Source organism: Lagenorhynchus albirostris, chromosome 9 (genome assembly GCF_949774975.1).
Source record: "Lagenorhynchus albirostris chromosome 9, mLagAlb1.1, whole genome shotgun sequence".
NCBI lineage: Eukaryota > Metazoa > Chordata > Mammalia > Artiodactyla > Delphinidae > Lagenorhynchus > Lagenorhynchus albirostris.
Genome location: NC_083103.1, coordinates 14,654,527 through 14,673,945, shown reverse-complemented (window position 1 = coordinate 14,673,945; position 19,419 = coordinate 14,654,527). Strand labels below are relative to the sequence as shown.

The following is a 19,419-nucleotide window of genomic DNA, read 5'->3' as shown; positions in this document are numbered from 1 at the left end:
ACCGGGAAACGAAACCGCGTCCCCTGCATCGGCAGGCGGACTCTCAACCACTGCGCCACCAGGGAAGCCCCTTCTTCTCCTTTAAGTAGAGAAGCTCTTGCGGGGTAAGGCTGGGCCTCTTTCCCAAATAGTATTTTCTCCACCAGGCAATCTCTTCCATGCTGCTGCTCCATCCCTACCCCCATGTACAAACTAAGACACAGACTTCCAGCTCAGGTCTCTTGTCTAGAAGATGCAACCAGACACACCCCACGGCTGCTGAGTTTCTGCACTAGTGGGTCCCACAGGCTCAACACGTCTAAAACCAAACTATTCCCACAAATCTGCTTCTCCTCCTGTGTCCCCTTCCTGTGTGTGTAACTCCAATATTCACCCAGCTATCAGCCCAGAAGCCTGGCAGTCACCCAACTCTCCACATTCCACACATCCAATCCACCACTGCCACGGCATACGTCCCAACCACCTCAACAAACCTCCCTCCCTGTATTCTCTACGCTGTGGCCCTAGCCCAAGTAACCGAAGTCCAAAGAGCCTCCAAAGATGCCCCTAGACCAACTGGGGCCTCGTGCTGCCAACCCTCTGCAGGCACCACGTGGGTAGTCCTTCCGTGTCTGTCAGGAAGGAAAGCACCCTGTGGGTCCTGTTCACTGGGCTCTGCAGCACAGCACACTGCCCTGCACCCAGTGAGGTCAGTAAATACTCGTTAGAACGACAGAACGAGAGAATGAGCGTGAGAGGCAGCGCTGCCCCCTCTTCCCTGCAGCAGGAGCTCAGTACCACTCAGCAATCCCATCCGCCACACGGAACGTGGCAGCGACCGAGCCCCGCGCCCGACTTCCGTTTCCGGTGCTGAGCCGGTACCATTGACTCTCCGGTTGCCCGGGAGCCCCTCAGAAGCTGACAATGCGAGGGGTCTCTGTTCCTTTTCTCTTCTATTCTCGCCTAAGCTCCAGCTCTGCCTGACCCAGCGGCCAGCAGCCTGTCGGTGAGAGGAGGGGCCGAGGGGAGGGACGGAGGCGGGGGGAGGTGGCCGGGAGACAAGTAAGAGTAAGTTGAAAACTGACCCCGGCACAGGTTATTATCGGGCTGTTGGAAGTGGCTGATGCAATATGCCGGCAGAGACAATGATGCTTACTAACCAGGACTTATCTCCATAAAACGTGTGCGTACACAGGCCTTAGCAGCCTGAAAACCATTTTCTTCTCCTTGAAGATTTAAGATTTATTCATGAAACGAGCCAGCCACCACTCACACCTGCTGGTAAACTTTCCTCCTGTTTCTGGGGTCATGTCCAGCAAGAGAAGGAGTCCGTATTGGTTTTCATTAGTGGCCGGCACCGTTCTTCACTTTTCTCACCCTTTGTTGAAATGGCAGTGAAAACCCAAGGGGAGAAAGCACTGTAAAGGGGGCTGAAAAGACTGCAGGAGACCAGAGCCACTGACTTTTATTTTTAAAATGATCTCTTTTACTTGAAGAAACATAAGGATTTTGGCTCCTGAGAGATGCTGTGGGACTTGAAAGCAGTAGACGTTTTGCTATAGATGATAAGAAAGATGGTCACCAAATGAATATCCCCCGACTTGCAGATCTAGTGAACAGAGCCATGATCCATCGTCCTCAGCAATGACCTTGACACATTGGAACGGGCTGCAAAATTCACCCTTTCTCAACTACTCATCACATCCCCACATTCAGTTTTGCTTAGTTGTTTTATGTGGTTCGTGGCCTGATTGTTTGTTTGTTTGTTTGTTTTGTCAGGGTACAGCAGAAGCTCCCAAGTAGCTGAGAAGTTCGTGGAATCTTCCTATTGGTACAACTTTCGCTATTGCTTGTGTTATAGTGTGGGGTAAGGGTGAGCAGATATTTCTCAAGCGCACTGTTTACGTACACAGCACGCTGAGACTTGACTTTAGAAAGTCAAGAGAAGTAGGTTTGAACAATTGATGAATGTAAATAGAAAGGACATTTCGTTTGATAGCAGGGATATAGCTTTTGCGCTAATAAAGTGCTTTCAAAATTAGTGTGCAATTTTTAGTAATTAGCATGTCATTTTAGTTATCAATTGGTTCATAACAAACAGACTAATTAGGTACCCCACTCAGTCATTTATCTAAATGAAAAGTGCTGCTATATCGTATTTGTGGGCATTGATCAAAGCTATGGGAAAAAGAGATTAAGATGAAAATCATGGGATTAAATTTTTAACTAGTTTGCCCCCTGAACAATTGCTTGCTGTGACACCATGATTGATTGGCTGCTTACGCCTGCCCAGGAAGGATGTGGCTCTGCTACCAAATCTCTGAACAGAAAAGTGTTTTACAAAAGGCTGAATATTTTGTTCAGTTATGTTTCACTTTATTCCTGCTTAACAAGGAATTGAAAAGGAAGGCAACGTTTGGGATCTCATAGTCCTGTGTCTGGTGATACATATAAAGTATGAGATGGAAGCTTCAGTTAGTTCATCAATATCAAAAACTTAATGTGTCTAAAATAAAACTCTCCATTTCCATTTTCCACCCTCTTCCCCTCCCAGATTTCCTTATTTTAACCAGTGGTAACACCACACATCAATGTGCTCAAGGCAAAAACCCAAGAATAATCTTGAACCCCTCTTCCTCTCACTCCACACAGCTTGTCCATCAACAAGTTCAATCAGCTTTTCTTCCAAAACATATCCAAAAACCATCTGCTGTTCACATCTCTACCTTCTAACCCAGGCACCATCACCCTTTACCTGGTTAACTGCAAGCCCCCTTAATCTGGTCTCCCTGTTTCTAATCTCATGACTCATTTCCTCCAACGCTCGCCCCTCCCCAGTCCATCCTCCACCTAACAGCCAAAATGTTTGTTTAAAACATATATTAGATTCTGTAACTTCTCTACCTGGAACCACCCATTATTGTCTTCCCACACTAATTGCTGAGCCCTGTAAGACCCTACCTGATCTGGATTCGTCTGTGACCATTCTCCACCTCTCCACTCACTGTGATCCACCACACTGCCTATCTTTCTTCAGTCTGCCAAGTTTGAGCCTGCCTTAGGGCCCTTGCACTAGTTATTCCCTTTGCCTGGAACCCCAGGTGTGTACAGAGCTGAATCTCTCAGCTTAAATGCTGCCTCCTCAAATAGGCCTTCCTTCACCACCCAAACTAGTCTCCTACTACTTCCTATCACATCATCCTGATTCACTTTTATCCCAACACTCCTCATGATGGCTATCTTCTTGTATCTTTCGTCCTTTGTTTATTGACTAACTCCTGCTACTAATATGTAAACTTAATGGAAGTAAAGATCTGGTCTTTCTTGTGTATAAGTCTATCTCCAGGGCCCCAAATAGTCTCCAATACATGAATGAAAGAATATATGAATGAATGGATTCTGTTGGCACCAAGCTGTTACCATCTCATCATAGGAAGGCTGGGAAAGGTCAGGGGACCAAATACCACTTAGAGTAGACCTTAAGACACGAGACGGGCAAGGACACAGAATGGAGAGAGGCAAGAGGAACATTGTCCAAGGTGGGGAGGGCAGGGGATCAGTGAAGGAACATGGAAATGATAGAGTGCAGCTCTTCAGATATAGCCTAGAAATCCTAAAATGTGCGTGTGCCTACACACACATAGCCACACACGGTCCAGCTTGAAGAACAGCGGCTCTCAGCATCTGCTATGTTGTACCTGTATCTTCCAGAACATTTTCCTGCTAGAGATGCTTAGACTACAGTGTCTGAAGAGTCTGAATCAGAGGTCTAGGTGGGGCCCACATGTCTGCTGCTGTGTAATGCTTGTAAGCTGGTCTCCTTCTTGGTCGGGACAATAAGGCTGCAGTAAATACTAGCAGCTTGGAGAAGGCAATGTGCCATCCTGCAGCGGTTCTATTAAACCACCCCGTCGGGTGAACCTGAGCAGCTTTCCCTCCATGGACCCCAGTTTTCCTCAAATATAAAATGAAAGCCTTAGTTGGACTCCTGTGTAACTTTACGACTTAACTGAAATTAAGTATGTGGGGTCCCCTCCTCCCTGAGGAGCAAGGGGGGCTACTTCTTAGAAAACCTCGAACCGAAGGCTACATCCTGATTTGGTGATTCCACCTAAATGACATATTTTGTCTAAGAAGCACTTTACCACATTATTCCGTCTAATATTTATATCGAGAACTGATGAAAATGTCAGGAGCAAATTATGCTGCTATGAAACTATGTGGAGATGGCTCACATTTGTTCTCTGACTCAGGTGGATGGGAGGGGCTGGGGATGAAGGAGAGAAAGGGACTATCACTGGCACTCAGGTTTAAAAAAATGCGGAAAAAATGGAGCTTAGACTTTAATCCTTTGATAAAACTTTCTCACCCCCAGCTGGTCACCCAATTCTTGGGATTAGCCTTCTCTCTTCCATTCACCCCTCGGTTGAACCTCTTGTCAGTCCTTTTCCCCTTCAAGGCTGCCCTCAACATTAAAAAACAAAAAAACAAAAAAAAAACTGAACTGGAAACTTTATTCAGATCCAATCCAGGGTCCCACATTGCATTTCATTTTCCATGTCTCCTATTTTCCAACCTGTGCCAATTCCTCTTTATTTCGTTGTCTTTCATCACCTTGACACTTTTGAAGAGTTCTTGTCCATTATTTTGTAGACTGTCCCTCAATTTGGACTTGCCTGATGTTTTCTCATGACTAGACTGGGGTTTTGAAGTTTCTGCAAGAAACCTTCATAGCAATGATGTGTCCTTCTCAGTGTACCATATCGGGGTCCATGCCGCCAGTATGTTTCTTTACTGGTGATAACCTTGATCACTTGGTTTAGGTGGTGTCTGTCAGGTCTTTCACTGTAAAGTGGAGAATTCCATTTGTAATTAATATATTTGGAGGGGGGAGAGGTTGTGAGACTCCCTCAGCATTATTTGTAACCAGATTTTCCTTCTATGTGCACATTGGGATGGAGGAGAGGCAGGTGGTGTGTTTTGCAGAAATCTTTGTTACTATAAGAAAGACCCGTGGCTACATCTTGAGAGACAAAAAGGAAAATGTGATATGGCGTGTTTCTACTATGTCTGGGGCGGGGAGTGTGTACATTGTTAACTGAATGGAGTTCAGTTCTTTTTATCCATGAGTTCATTCAGCAAATGTCTGTTAATAAAGGCTAACTCTTGAATTTCGAGTATCTACAAATTGCCAGGCACTGGTATTAGGCTCTACATCTGTTATCTTAGTTCATACAACACTTTAAAGTAGATATTATCACCCATGTTACAGATAAGGATCCTGAGGTTTAAGGAAGCAAGTTGCTCAAAGGCACGTGGCAGAACTGTGACCCGAACCCAGACTTGTCTAACTCAGAAGTGTGCTATTTCCACGACACCAAGCTTGCTCCCCTCCTATGGGCCAAGCACTGTAATCAGCACTGAGGATACTGAAGCGTTAAGACACGTGTTCAGGAATAGCTCGTACTCCAGCAGAGGAGGCCTTCGGAAGAAGCGCAGAAGGCCCGGGGAAGAACCGTTACTGGTGGGTCTAGTCCTTTTTTTCTGAGAATCACTGAGCTGGTTTTCTCAGGTCTTTACTGAGTCACAGTAGATTGGCCAGGCTGCCTTCAGCGTAAATAGTTCACTAGAGAAGGGAGCTGAGATCGATGGCGTGCTTCCTCTGCTGTTGCTGGCCATGATTTATCTCAGCCACCCTATGAAGTGGGTGTATTTTCTCCAGTTAGCTCATGAGGAAACCAAGGCTCAAAGGGGCCAAATAACACCGAAAGTCACCAGCTAGTAAGTGGCTAAACTGAAGTGTGATGGATTCCAAGGTCTTCAGGACCCCTTGATCCGCCCGGGGGGCTGGATTTCAGCATCCTCATTGCCAGTGGAACTGTGTGTCTGTTGACTTCTCCTTTGTAGAAAGGATGCTCGTGATCACCTCATGCCTGATGGTCACTGACAGCAGTGCGTTTGTAACAAGCATTTTTGCTCAAACCAAAGGGTCTTTGTGCAGCTTTTTATAAATTTATTTTTTATTTTATTTATTTTTGGCTGCGTGTGCGTGGGCTTTCTCTAGTTGTGGCGAGGGGGGGCTCCTCTTCGTTGTGGTGCATGGGCTTCTCATTGTGGTGGCTTCTCTTGTTGTGGAGCACGGGCTCTAGGCGGCAGGCTTCAGTAGTATTGGCTCGTGGGCTCTAGAGCGCAGGCTCAGTAGTTGTGGCGCACAGGCTTAGTTGCTCCGCGGTATGTGGGATCTTCCCGGACCAGGGATTGAACCCGTGTCCCCTGCATTGGCAGGCGGATTCTTAACCGCTGCGCCACCAGGGAAGCCCCGCAGCTTTTGCTTTTTTAAACCACCTCCTCCCACAGTCAATCCGTGTCAACAGAAGGGAAATGGAAGATGATGATTCTGAATCATTTGTGACATATAAAATGTTACCTTACAAACAAGCATGCTTCCCCAGGAGGTATGGCATATGGCAAGTCAGGTCTCCCTGCTCCCTGGCTTTTGATGAGAGAGTTTAGTTCCTCCTAGAGTCAATGCTCAATAAATAGCATTTGCTGCTGCTGCTAATAATAGTTTGTGGTCTTCATGTCACAAGGCATTTACTGAACTGTCCAGTGAAAGAGGGGACAGAAAAGGTCTGTCATTCTCCTGCCTCTTCCATTTTGACATCTCCCTAAATGGTCTTATAAGGCGTCGTGCTTTCTATTTTTTATTGGTTTTGAAAATGCAAAAGCAAAGTGGAGTAGCTGAACTTAGTGGCTGGAGAAGAAGAGGCCAGGGATCAGGATGGGGGGAGAGCAGTTGGCGAGCTGGCCTATTAAAATTACTCCGTTTTATCTCCACCACATGTGGTTCACTGATTATCTTGACTCTGCTACTACTGTTCTAGTAGAGATGATGAGAAAGAATAACCAAAAGGTGAGATGGTCAGTGGCTGTGAAAAAATACAGGGTGTAGGGAATTAGAAGGTGCTCTTGTTTTCCCCATCTTAGTTTCGAATCGCCAGACCAGACCCAGAGTCCAGGATTCAAGTGCAGGTAATTTATTTGGAAGGTGCAGGAACCATTGGTAGGGAACTGGGGAGAATGAGCTGGAAAGGAGAAAAGGCCAATAAAGGGATGTGTTATTAAGCAAGCTGGTACTGTGATGACTGGAGCTTAATCCCACTGGTGAACCCTGAGAAATGGTGGTGTAGAGCACACATGCCAGATTTATCCACTGTTCCCCCATCCCACCAGAGGAGGAAGTGGGGATATTTATGCGCTACCCTCTGAGTGTCAGTGGTTGAGGGCTGCTCCCATAAAGTGTGCTGGGCACACAGAGTGGATTCTCCAGCTTGGGAGAAAGCTCTCAGGCAAAGAGATGCAAATGCTGGCAGTCGGAAGTCCACCAGTGTGCACTGAAGTGGAAAGGCTTACGGGTGTGGGCTGGGTACCAACAACATCCACTATGTTCCCTTAAAACAAAACAAAACATTCAGTCCTCCCCCAGGATTCCCCATATCATTAAACGTACTGCCATTCACTCAGCTTCTCATGCTAAAGACCTTACAATTTTCCTTGACATGTTTTTTGGTTTGGTTTTGTTTTGTGTGTGTTTGTTCTTGCTGCACATTCAGTCTATCCCCAAATCCTGTGAATTCCATTTTCAAAATATATCTGAATCCTACTACTTCTCACCATCTCCATCATCATCTTTCACTAGATTTCTTCTATAGCTTTCTAGTCTGAATTTTTATTTATATTCTCATCCCCCATATGGTACCCAGAGTAATCTTTTTAAACTTAGATCACTTTACCCCCCCCCCATCACAAAACCATCCAGGGGTCCTTTTTACTCTTAGAATAAAATCTGAAGTCCTTACCATGTTCTACACCATCTGGCTCCTGGCTATATCCCTGACTTCAGTTTCTATCCACTCACTCACAGTGCTCCAGCCAGATTGGTTTTCTGGCTGCATTCCTACCTCAGGGCCTTTGCACTTGTTCTTTCAACATAGCAAACTACTCTGTATGTTCATGTCACTCAATCAGTTTATTCAGATAGTTGCTCAAATGTCACCTTTGTAGGGAGCACTTTTTAAAATACCCTATCTAGAAAACAGACTTTTCTCGTAACCTGGTTTTATTTTATTTTTTTCCATAGCAGTGATCATGACCTGGCTGAGTGTAGTTTATGTTTTTATTTATTGCCTTTTCCTGAATTAGAATATAAGTGCTATCAGTGGGGCGGACTCTGATTTGTTGCACTACCCCCAGCCTGGAGTAGCACTAACACATAGTAGGTATTCAATAAATATTTGCTGAATGAATGGATTAATAACTGTTTAATGGTCCTGCTGAGATCAGTCAAGAACTTTCAGAACAGACAGCGGAAATTAAAAACCTTAGTTTGATAACTGCCTGCCTGCATCTTTTCCCCGAGCTGTCTCTAATGAAAAACACACATTCTGGGGCTTCCCTGGTGGCGCAGTGGTTGAGGGTCCGCCTGCCGATGCAGGGGACACGGGTTCGTGCCCCGGTCCGGGAAGATCCCACATGCTGTGGAGCGGCTGGGCCCGTGAGCCATGGCCACTGAGCCTGCGCGTCCGGACCCCGTGCTCCGCAACGGGAGAGGCCATAACAGTGAGAGGCCCGCGTACCAAAAAAAAAAACAAACCACACACACTCTTAGCAGAGTCGGTTGAAGGTCCTGGGGCTACTTCCAATATGTTCTTTCTTGAATCCATTGCAAATCACAACTTGTTCATTTTTCTTTTTGTTTGACTCTCTGAGAACAATAGAGAGAAAATCAAGATCATCAGTGTGCTACATGTATGGTGATGGGGACGAAGTGTAGCCTTGTTCTTTAATAAACTAGAATGCGAAGTCGGTCATTTCCCCAAGTTCCTGGCATGTAGTAGGTGCACACTACACGTTGAGTGAGTTGACAGTATCATCCCTTTGACATTTCTGCTGCTTGTTCTGCAGAAGATATTTCATTTTAAGACCCATACTCTTAAAGATGCCAGAAAGTGGGGGGACTTCCTTCATCACTGCCCCCATCCCAGAAAACCCTTAACTTTAGCCACCCCATCTCTTCTCATACATACCCCCCCGTGATCCCCAAAATAGTAGAGTCAGTTCTATCTTTTGTGTGTAGTTTAAAACTATTTAATTTAGTCCATTATAAAAATAACGCAGGCTCATTTTAGAAAAGTTTATAAATTTTTTATAAAAGTAAAAGAGAAAAGGGAGAAAAATAACACATCGTTCTATCACCCAGGGATAACCAGTGTTAGTAGGTGGACGTATTTCCTTCCAGTGTTTTCTATGTATATTTTTGCACAGTTTTTTTTGTGTGTGTGTGGTACGCGGGCCTCTCACCGTTGCAGCCTCTCCCACCGCGGAGCACAGGCTCCGGACGCGCAGGCTCAGCGGCCATGGCTCACGGGCCCAGCCACTCCGCAGCATGTGGGATCCTCCCGGACTGGGGCACAAACCCGTGTCCCCTGCATCAGCAGGTGGACTCTCAACCACTGCGCCACCAGGGAAGCCCTTTGCACAGTTTTAATATACAGTTTATCTGTCTTTTTTAGTAACATCATAACATAAGCATTCATTCGTAATATTCAACGCTTTGTGCACATCTTTTTAATTATTTATTATTTTTTAATTTATTTATTATTTTTGGCTGTGTTGGGTCTTAGTTGCTGCTCACGGGCTTTCTCTAGCTGCGGCTAGTGGGGGCTACTCCTCTTTGCGGTGTGGGGGCTTCTCATTGCAGCGGCTTCTCTTGTTGCAGAGCACGGGCCATAGGCATGCAGGCTTCAGTAGTTGTGGCTCATGGGCTCTAGAGTGCAGGCTCAGTAGTTGTAGCGCACGGGCTTAGTTGCTCCGCAGCATGTGGGATCTTCCCGGACCAGGTCTTGAACCCGTGTCCTCTGCATTGGCAAGTGGATTCTTAACCACTGCACCATCAGGGAAGCCCCTATGCACATCTTTTTAAATAGCTGTGCAGTATTACGTTTCCCTGTTGTAGACCATTTTGCTTGTTTTCTATTTTTCATTATAAGTAATGCTGGGATAAACATCCTTTGACTTGTATCTTTGCTGGCATTGCTGATTATTTCTTTGGGATAGAGTCCCAGAAAAAAAAAATCACTAGTTCTAAGGATACAAACTCTTAAGACATTTTGTAAGATTTCATTTTGATTTCTAAAACTGTTTGGATGTGACTTCCATAAAAGAGCTCCAGAAAAGCAGTTTGCCTCTGAGAATTTACTTCCAGTTTTGAAACGTTTCGGACCCAGGCTGTTTTAGCATTCAGTTTCAATGAGCACAGAAATCTTCTGTAGCCTTCTCCACTGCAGGCCTCTTCCCGCTCTAATAAAATGCAGCAAGAGCATTACAAAAATCGTTCTTTGGTAAACAGCCTCTTTTTGTGTTCTCAAGGACTGTTTTCTGAAGTCTTTCTGGTGGGTATCGTAGTCACGTCTAGGACTACACGTAGTATTTTTGCATGCCTGCTCATGACGTCTTAAGGGTTCACTTATGCTTTTATGTTTTATTCATTGCCAAAAGGAAGTCCAGATTTCATGGCAGTGAAACCCGCTTTTATAAGTCTGTCTGAGTCCAGCCTGAAAGGCCAGGACTCCCTTGTCAGGGACTGCTTTTGGTAACATCATAGGAGTAAGGCTGGGCCAGCCTGGAAAGGGCCTTGCCAAAGATGGACAGTTTATAAATAGAGAGAAGCCATGGCTTTCATAGATAGGATGGGTAGGCATTATATAATATCACGATATCCAGGAGACATAATGTCTGGAAGAGCCAAGGGTTCTAGGATGGTTTGGAAAGTTATGGTACAGCCATCTACATAATCTCATGCATGCAACCTTATTAAGCAGAATGAACCCAGCATCTCTGTATTGACCTGAAAAGGTGTCCAGGCTCTTTTGTTAATTCTAAATAGTAAGTTGTAGAGAAATATATATGGTTTGATCCCATATTTGCAAATAAAGGCAAAAATTGGGTTCCAGGTAATCTTTAATATCTACATGAACCAAAAGAAACATGTGGAGGGACACACATGAGACTGTTGGTAACTGGCTACTCAGGAATGTGGAACTGGATCATAGAAGAATGAGGAAACCTCTGCTTTCACAACTCAACTGAATAGTATATTACAAAGAGCAGGTATTACTTTTATAACTTAAAAAAAATGATGAAAGCTAAAGAAAGAAAAAAAACACACTGGAATGGACTGAGAAGGGAAGTCCATTCAGGAGCTAGTTGACAGGTAGGCGCTGCGCAGGGTAGGGATCCCCCTCTTGGCGAGACAGGTGCAGCCCCGTAGAAAGGCCAGGCTTCCCAGAAAACTGGGGCAGGGTGGGCCGTGTCCTTCCGCTAGCAGCTGTTAGAGAATCGACGGTGTTGGCGTTCACCTGCGATATCACACTTGGAAAGGCTTCTGGAAAACATAATCAGAATGATCAGAATGATCCAGACAGAGGCAGGGGTTGCTGTCCTTCTTCTGGAGGCTTGAGGGAGGGTGTCTAGGAGCAGAGAGGCAAACAGCCATTAAAAGCCCCAGAACGGAAAAGATTGATTCAGCCTCAGCCTCCTAGCGCACTTCCTAGCCATCTGTGAGACGGGCCCCAGGCTTTGAACTGGAGACAGTGCCCAAGCCTTTTATTAACGTTCTTCCCTCGGGGACCGGGGACGAGGTGTGTGTCTTTGAAGAGTGGTGGCTCAGAGGCCACAGGGCTTTCAAACATGATTTGTTTTTATTCTATTTGTGAATTAGGGTGTGTTTACAGTGAAAGAATGATTTAGACGATGACCAGTCTGCTGGAAATATAAAGGGATAATTGAATCTGCAAGTCTATTAAAGAGTCTTGTCTTGCATCTTGTGGGATGACATTTATTGCAGAGACCAACTTGGCTCTTGTTTTTCAGTTTCTTTTCTTCCCTTTCTCCCTTTCTGATCTTTCAAAAATTAGATTTTCCCTTCCCCCAATCAGAAACTTTTTGAAAAGCCTCTGAGGAGAGTCAGGACCCCTGAAAGGAGCACATCGAGGCAGCATCGCGTGGCAGTTTGGCGTGGGGACTCTGGGAGTCGGCAGGTGCCTGACACCCTGCGGTAAGTGCCTGGTCAGTTGTTACCATCAGAATCTCTGTCATCCCCAGTTCTGACACCAATTGCTCTGTTTCCTTGGACAAATTAGTTCATTTCTGTGGTCCCCCTGTTCCTCCCATGCCAGCGGGGCCCTCGACAGTTAGTAACTCCAGCGAAGCCCGAAAACGCAACACAAGCAGTGCAAAGGCAATGCCAGTGATCAAAATAACCCACCCCGCTTGCCATGTAGATGGATAATATCATTTCACTGGGGACTGCTCTCAGTAAGTGGGCTCTTTTTTCTCTGAAGAGCCTGGAATCTGTTCCTCAGGGCTGCTAAAACTGGCCTTGTTCTGCGGTCTGATCCGCTGGCCGACCTGTGTCTACATTACTAAAACTGGCCGGGGGCCCTGGCACCGTCCCGCCACGTGGGCCGCCAAATCGCAAGGCCCTTTCTTTTGAGCAAATAGCATCGCACACGTTGCCATCAAGAAAACGAAAGCATTCACAGTGGCACAGCGTCCAGCTTCTCTCTGTGGCCTTTTGAAACAGTTTTGTGACCAGGGAGTGGCAAGAAACAAAGGTCTTTCTATCTGCTCTGCTCACCAGGCCGGCGTCAGATCATGCAGGAGCCTGCACCCCTCTTCCCCTGGTACCATCGGATTGTTATCGCTGCGCTTGTCTCCTCTCTCTGAGTAGGACGAGGCAGGCAGGCAGGCAGAGGAATATATTTCAACTGCCCTTGACTCTGTTTATAATCACAAACATGAAAGGAAGGGAAAGAGATTGAGTTTATAGGACTGGCTCTTTGTGTAGCCTAATTTATCTCTCTCCAGCAGCAGTGGGCTGAGCAGGTTTCCTTTTTTGTTTCCGATGCGGGAAGCTGAAATATGAATCTATGTTGATGAGAGAATAAAGGAATTGAAAGAGGCATAAGTCTTATCTTCTCGCAACCCTAGGAGATCAGCTCTTTGTGATGAAGGGGATTATACTTCTGTAATTAACTGCTTTGCAGCTCCTGGTGATGGCTCAGGCCTGAATAATGGCACCCAGAGAAGTTGGATAAAAGGCGGGCAAGTGGGTGCAGCCACGATCATGAACAATGGTCTCAGGGCTTGACATCCTTTCCCAGCGCCCAGCTCGCAGAGAGTCAAGCCAGGAGATATTTGTCCCCTGTCTAGCAACATTCACAGCAGAGAGAATAGAATTGCAGAACAAATATTTAAAGCTCATAGAGACCTGTTCCTCTGTAGGCTGGTAGCTGCCCGGAGGTACCTTGAAGACCTAAGCCAGGTTGTACACCCTTTGTGTTCCCGCCAGTGCCCGGGACCTGGTAGGTGCTGACTAAAGCTTGGTGAAGGTGACTGCCCCTTTCCAGCTGTGGGATTTGGGGAAAGTTGTCTAATTTCTCTGATCTTCAGTATACCATCCACAAAATGCAAGGGGTCTTGTAGAGTTGGGGGTAAGAAGAGTTCAGATCATGATAAACAAATGACTTATCACATCGCCTGGCACACGTGGCAAGGGATCAGTAAATGCTAGCTGTTATTATTACATTGTGGAATGCAAATGGGTGGCGAGCTCATCACTGTTTATGAGGGCCTTCTCATGCAAGGCACCATACATACCTTCGTGCCTGAAAGCCTCACATCGTCCTTGTCAGGTAAGCAGGGTCCTTCCCCCCATTTCACTGATGACAAAACAGGCTCAGACTGGAACAGTGACCTGCTCGAGGTAAAGGGCAGGAGAGGAGACTGGAAGCCGGGTGTTCTGTCCTGGGGCCCTCCCCTCCCCTCCACACCAGCCTCCCAGGCCCTCAGCCTGTTCCTCGACAGGTGTGTCTGCCCATCACTCTCCAGACCTCATCACCCCAGGATGAAACCTCTGGGCCATCTTTTTGCTTCCTTTTTTGCTCCCTGCCTGTGTCACTGAGTCCTAGAGATTCTTGAGATGTTTTCAGAACTTCTCCCTACTCAATCCTGCTGCCACTTAACACTGGCCCAGCACCTACCTGGTCGTTTGATAACCAGGCTTCCTACAGCGAGCAGGCTCTTGAGTGGTGTCTAAGGGAGGGCGAAGCTCCCTTCCCATTACCCGCCACACCAGTGCCAGGTGAGTGGTCCCAACCTCCACTTCCCTGTCCTTCCCTGCGAGGGATCAGCGCCCACAGCGTCAGCTCCACCGTCCTTTTCTGGGATGCAAGGCCCTTCAGCTGACCCACCCGAATTTGTCTCTTCTCACTCGCAGTGAGAACCCCCTGCTCCGGCTGAGCCTGCCTTGTCTCCATCAGGTAGGCACCCCATGGCCTCTCTGAGCGCTCAGTGGATTAGATCCTTGATAAGGATGCAAATGCCCCAGAGGGGATGCTCCATTCAATGCATAGGCAGTGCTTGACAGAGCCATGAACAGAGAGCTCCTCTCTTCCATCCACCCACGCGTTCTACAGATGGACCCTGAGGCCCAGTGGCTTAGCCAAAGCCACACAGTGAATGAGTTTCAGAGCCAAGTCTCACACCTAGGTCTTCTAGCTTAGAATTCAGTGCTCATCCATTAGACCAATGGATTGCATTGCCCTCAATGGTGATGGCAGCCACTGGCCAGAGTGGTGGCAGGGGCACCTGAACTCAGTCTCCACGTGGGCGGTGGACCTGTGTGATTCACCAAAGGGACGGCCTGATGAGGGAAAACGACTGAGTTAGGCCCTGGGGCAGGGCTGTGGTGGGCAGGATCTGGGGGGTGGGGGAGACAGGGTTGGAGACTGAAATCTAGAGAGATTGTCATGGAAATCAGCGATTGTAAGGCAGGTGAAAATGCGGCTGTATACTGGCCCGGCAATGTGCTATGGGAACGTAGCAATTAACTTCTCTACTTATGGGAGATGGGATCCAGGAGGGCTTTGGGGAAGAAGCGGCCTGTGACTTGGGTCTGAAGAAGCAGGAGGAGGCTGTTCAGGGGCTGTCAGGGGCCAGGCGTTCTGCATTGAGGGAGCAGCGTGGACAGAGGCAGGGAGGCCGGACAGCCTGGGCTGTACGTGGAGAATAGCACAGCGGGCAGCAAGGGAACCTGGAAAAAAGCAGAGGAACCTGAATTGAAGTTCTGACTCTGCAGCTAGTCTGACCAGCTCAGGATCTGGACAAGTCACTTTATCTTTCTGGATCTTAGTTTCCTTATATGTGAAACTGGCATAACGATATTATCTGTCTCCTGAGGGTTATAGTGAGGATGAACCAAAACAGTAAGGCACCAAATACAGGGCCTGGCACATAGTAGGTGCTCAACAAAAGGCCCAGTATGGCCGGAGGGTAGGTCCTGTTGGAACACAGGGACAAGCAGGGGTTTGGGCGATGGTGTATGTTTTCTTTTGCCTTCCGATGGGCCCTTTCCCCTCCTTCCAGGGGCTCCCCAGCTGGCCTGGGAGGGCTGCTCACCCACTTAGAGTTGCCAACATGTTTGGCCATTCTCGGGTCCAGAATGATCTTCTGGTTCCGTCATCATCCTTAAGCTCTTTCCAGCCTGAACACAACTGGGGCTAGCGTTCCAGGTCTGGTCATGTTTGCTGGCAGAGCCCGTGTTTGGGAGCGACAGCTCTGTTTAGGTAGAAACAGACACTGAAAACAGCTGCTGGCTTCTCTGCCTTGGTAAACACGGAGTAAACCCTGCCACTCCGGGCTTTGCGAGGGACCAGGGAGCACAAGGCAGGCCCTACTCACGGCGTCCTGTGGGGTTGGGAAAGGCCATCTTTTCAGCAAGTTTGCCAGCCTCCTGAGGCTGGGGCCAGGTTTAGGGGTGGCGGTGGGAGGAGTTAGAGGCCCTTCCTTCCCTCTTGGTCTCTAGGTGTCAGAGGGCTCTCCAGGCACTTCCTGCCATCTAATATCTGTGGGACTTCAGGTCAATTTTTCAACCTCTCTGGATGGGCCAGTCAGCAAAGGCAATTCCTGGCGTGTCCCTGTATGCTGTTCCTCTTTAGTGAGTGGTGGCCAAACTTACCTATGCATCAGAATCACCTGGGTGAGGCTAACTAAACATTCAGATACCCAGGCCCTGCCCCAGACTTACTGAGTCAGAATCCCTGAGGGCAGGAACCTGCATTCCAATGACCTCTCCAGGTGATTCTGGTACAGGCATCCCAGGAACGATATCTCCATAATCTCTGTCTGAATTCCACCAGGTTCCCTGGGGAACCAGGAGAAAGAGGCAGTTAGAAGGGGGGGCTAACAGGTGATGTCAACACACCACTCCTCTTCACACGTACCTCTGCAGTTACGCTTTTTTGGCGTTGGCGTAGAAACAGAAGCTCTTAGATGTATGTCTCCTTAGAACAGATGCCATTACTCTTCTAGGATATAAAAGAGTGATACCCCATCCATTAGACTTAGCCCATTTCCAGTCCATCCACCCATCCTCCATCCATCCATCCATCCATCCTCCATCCATCCATCCATCCATCCTCCATCCATCCATCCATCCTCCATCCATCCATCCATCCATCCTCCATCCATCCATCCATCCATCCTCCATCCATCCATCCATCCATCCATCCTCCATCCATCCATCCACCCATCCTCCATCCATCCACCCATGCTCCATCCATCCATGCATCCATCCATCCTCCATCCATCCATCCATCCTCCATCCATCCATCCATCCACCCATCCTCCATCCATCCATCCTCCATCCATCCATCCATCCATCCACCCATCCTCCATCCATCCATCCTCCATCCTCCATCCATCCATCCTCCATCCATGCTCCATCCATCCATCCATCATCCATCCATCCATCCATCCATTCATCCTCCATCCATCCTCCGTCCATCCATCCATCCATCCATCCATCATCCATCACTTTTTTAGTACCTGCCTGTTCTGTGCCTGGCTCTGGCTGGGCTTTGGAGACACAGGGAAGAATAAGATCTGGTTCCTGGCCAGAATTCCCCATCTAGATAAATAGACACACAAGTCATCCTAATATAGGGGGATCCCTCCAATAAGCGATGTCTCAAGTAGGTACAGGGGTGGCACAAGGCAGGAATGATGGAGTCCACGGGCATGGAGGATGGGTCAGAGAAGGCCTCACAAGACAGCAGTTTGTGAGTAGGTCATGAAAGGGGGTAGGAGTTTGCCAGATGGAGAGGCCGTGTGAGGGTGTGTAGGAAGGTAGGTGACTCCTATGAATGAAACCCCTTCACATCCATTATGAGAGCAGAGGCCTCTCTTTGGGCTCCATGGAGCCCACATTCTGATGCTCATATGCAGCTGCATCTTCAGTCTCATCTTCTGGTCCTTCAGAGTGAGAAGAAACCACTCTGTGGTGTGTGTTGCAGGCTCATGGCAGCTGTCCTTACACAGCGCAGTTGTTGTGGAAAACAGCCATCCGAGTTGAGAGGCATGGGATGCTTAAGAGCATCCTAGCTCTGCCTGCAACTCACTAGGTAACTGAGGGCAGGTCTCTGAACCTCAGTTTCCCTGTCTCTAAGATAGAAGGTTGGCTTCCAGTTCTGCCAGTTTCTGCCTGGGGCACGGCCCCGACACCCTGGCATCAATATACTTGTTAGCAATGGCCTTTCTTCCCACTCCAAGCTCATCTGTCTCAGCATATCAGCAGCACAACATCTTGCAGGATTAGTGTATCGGATTTGAGCCCCCCGCATATTCCCTGCAGTCCAGAAGTGGTTTTGCAGGGAAAATGCAAGGTGGATGTAAGCCTGAAGGTGGCGCTGTGGCTCCAGTTGCGGAGCTGCTCTCTGGAGCAGGTCTGTGTTTTCAGAGCATCTGTGCAAACTGTGCCCGGTTGATGGCAGGTTCTCTTCTCTCATGGAGCCCTCACAATCCGGCATACCCTGCTCGTTTGAAAGAAGCAGCCAGGCCGGCTCACTCGGGCCTCCCCGCCTCCTGGGCCCCTTCACACATCTTCAAACCTCCCTGTTTCCCTGTGGGTCCTCCCTTCAGCAGAGGAGGAGGAAAGCCTATTGAGAATGGCTTGTGGGCGGAGCAGGGGTCTGCGCCGGAGTTTTTCTGGTGCTCATTGCAGGCAGGAGGCCCTTGGTGTGGAGCTGCTGTGGGGTCTGTGACATGACTTGCTGTGTTTGGGTCACAGCCTCCTTGACCCGCATCCCGACCCCCGACAGTGGATTTCCCCCGGGGTGATGATATTTTGAAAGCACTCCATACTCTTTCCGCTGCTGCCTTCTCTCCATTCATTTGGGTTCGCTTTTTAGCTGAGCCACTGAATAACGAATCCAGCGGGAGAAAATGATGGGGGCAAGAGGAAGGAAAGAGGAGAGCGCTAACATTTATAAAGTGCTCGCTGGGTGCCCAGCACCTCCACCAAATACCTACAGCCGCGAATTTTATACTTTCAGCTGCATCACCCTTTCCTCCAACCAAATTCACAAGCCAAACTTGCCACGTAAACCAGACACAGCAGGGGAGCTGCTCCAGGGGGACGGGTGGGGCACCAACGGGCCCTGCCCCTCACCTCCGCATCCTCTCCCTTCCTCCCTCCCAGCAGCCCCTCTGGTGCTCCCACCAAAGCTGGATCTAAAGCACTGTGCACCTTAATCTGTATATAACTCTTAAGAGGAAATAGTCCCCTCATTTTTCAAACGTAGAAGCTGCGGCCCAGAAGAGTGAGGTGATTTGCCAGAATCCTATGATCAATAAAAGGCAGACAGCCAGGCTGTGGGCCCAGGCATGCCTGACTCTAAAGCCCCCAACTCTGCCTGGAAGACACTGGGTGCTCTGCTGCCCAAGGAGGGACAGGAAGAGGCGATGGCTCACCCCCACCCCCGGCCCCCGGCCCCCCGCCCCGCAGTAGACAGCGGACCAGGCCAGATACAACGGACGCGGTTGATGCCAGATATCTGGTAAACCGCCTGCAAAGAAGGAACCCAGATAGGACGGGAGGACCGTGGAGGATGGGAAACACATGCGGAGTGGGTTCTGCGGCACCGGGGACACGATCGTTCAGCCCCCAGGCACGCTTCAGCTTGGCTGACTTCAGAAGACACCAACGAGCCATGTGCTAGACATTCACAATCAAGCTTTCCAGGCCCTGATCAGACTGTTTCGTTCCAGAGCAGCCAGGATTGGGGGCGGTAAAATGTGAACTGGATCTCGTTCCTGCTTTGCAGGTGGAGGGGAGATCGTGCAGGAACAGCAAGACGCTTAAAAAAGAACAAAATGTGAAGTCATGTGTTCGCTTGGAATCTTGTAAGGAGCACGGATTTGGAGTCAGAAATCTATGGGTTCCAAGGTCATCTCTACTGGTTTGACCTGACTTCTCTGAGGCTCAGTTGCCTCCTTTGTAAAACGACATCACCAGCAGTGCCTGTGTCTCCGGGCTGCTGT

The 19,419-nt window shown here is 48.3% G+C and overlaps 1 long non-coding RNA gene across 1 annotated transcript; it reads left to right on the top strand.

Moving 5' to 3' along the window:
• Positions 1 to 850: 850 nt before the first annotated feature.
• LOC132525179 (uncharacterized) lies at positions 851 to 12,973 on the top strand. The gene is made up of 3 exons (XR_009542192.1): positions 851 to 985; positions 1,759 to 1,810; positions 11,955 to 12,973. It is a non-coding gene; the product is annotated as an uncharacterized LOC132525179 (long non-coding RNA).
• Positions 12,974 to 19,419: the final 6,446 nt, after the last annotated feature.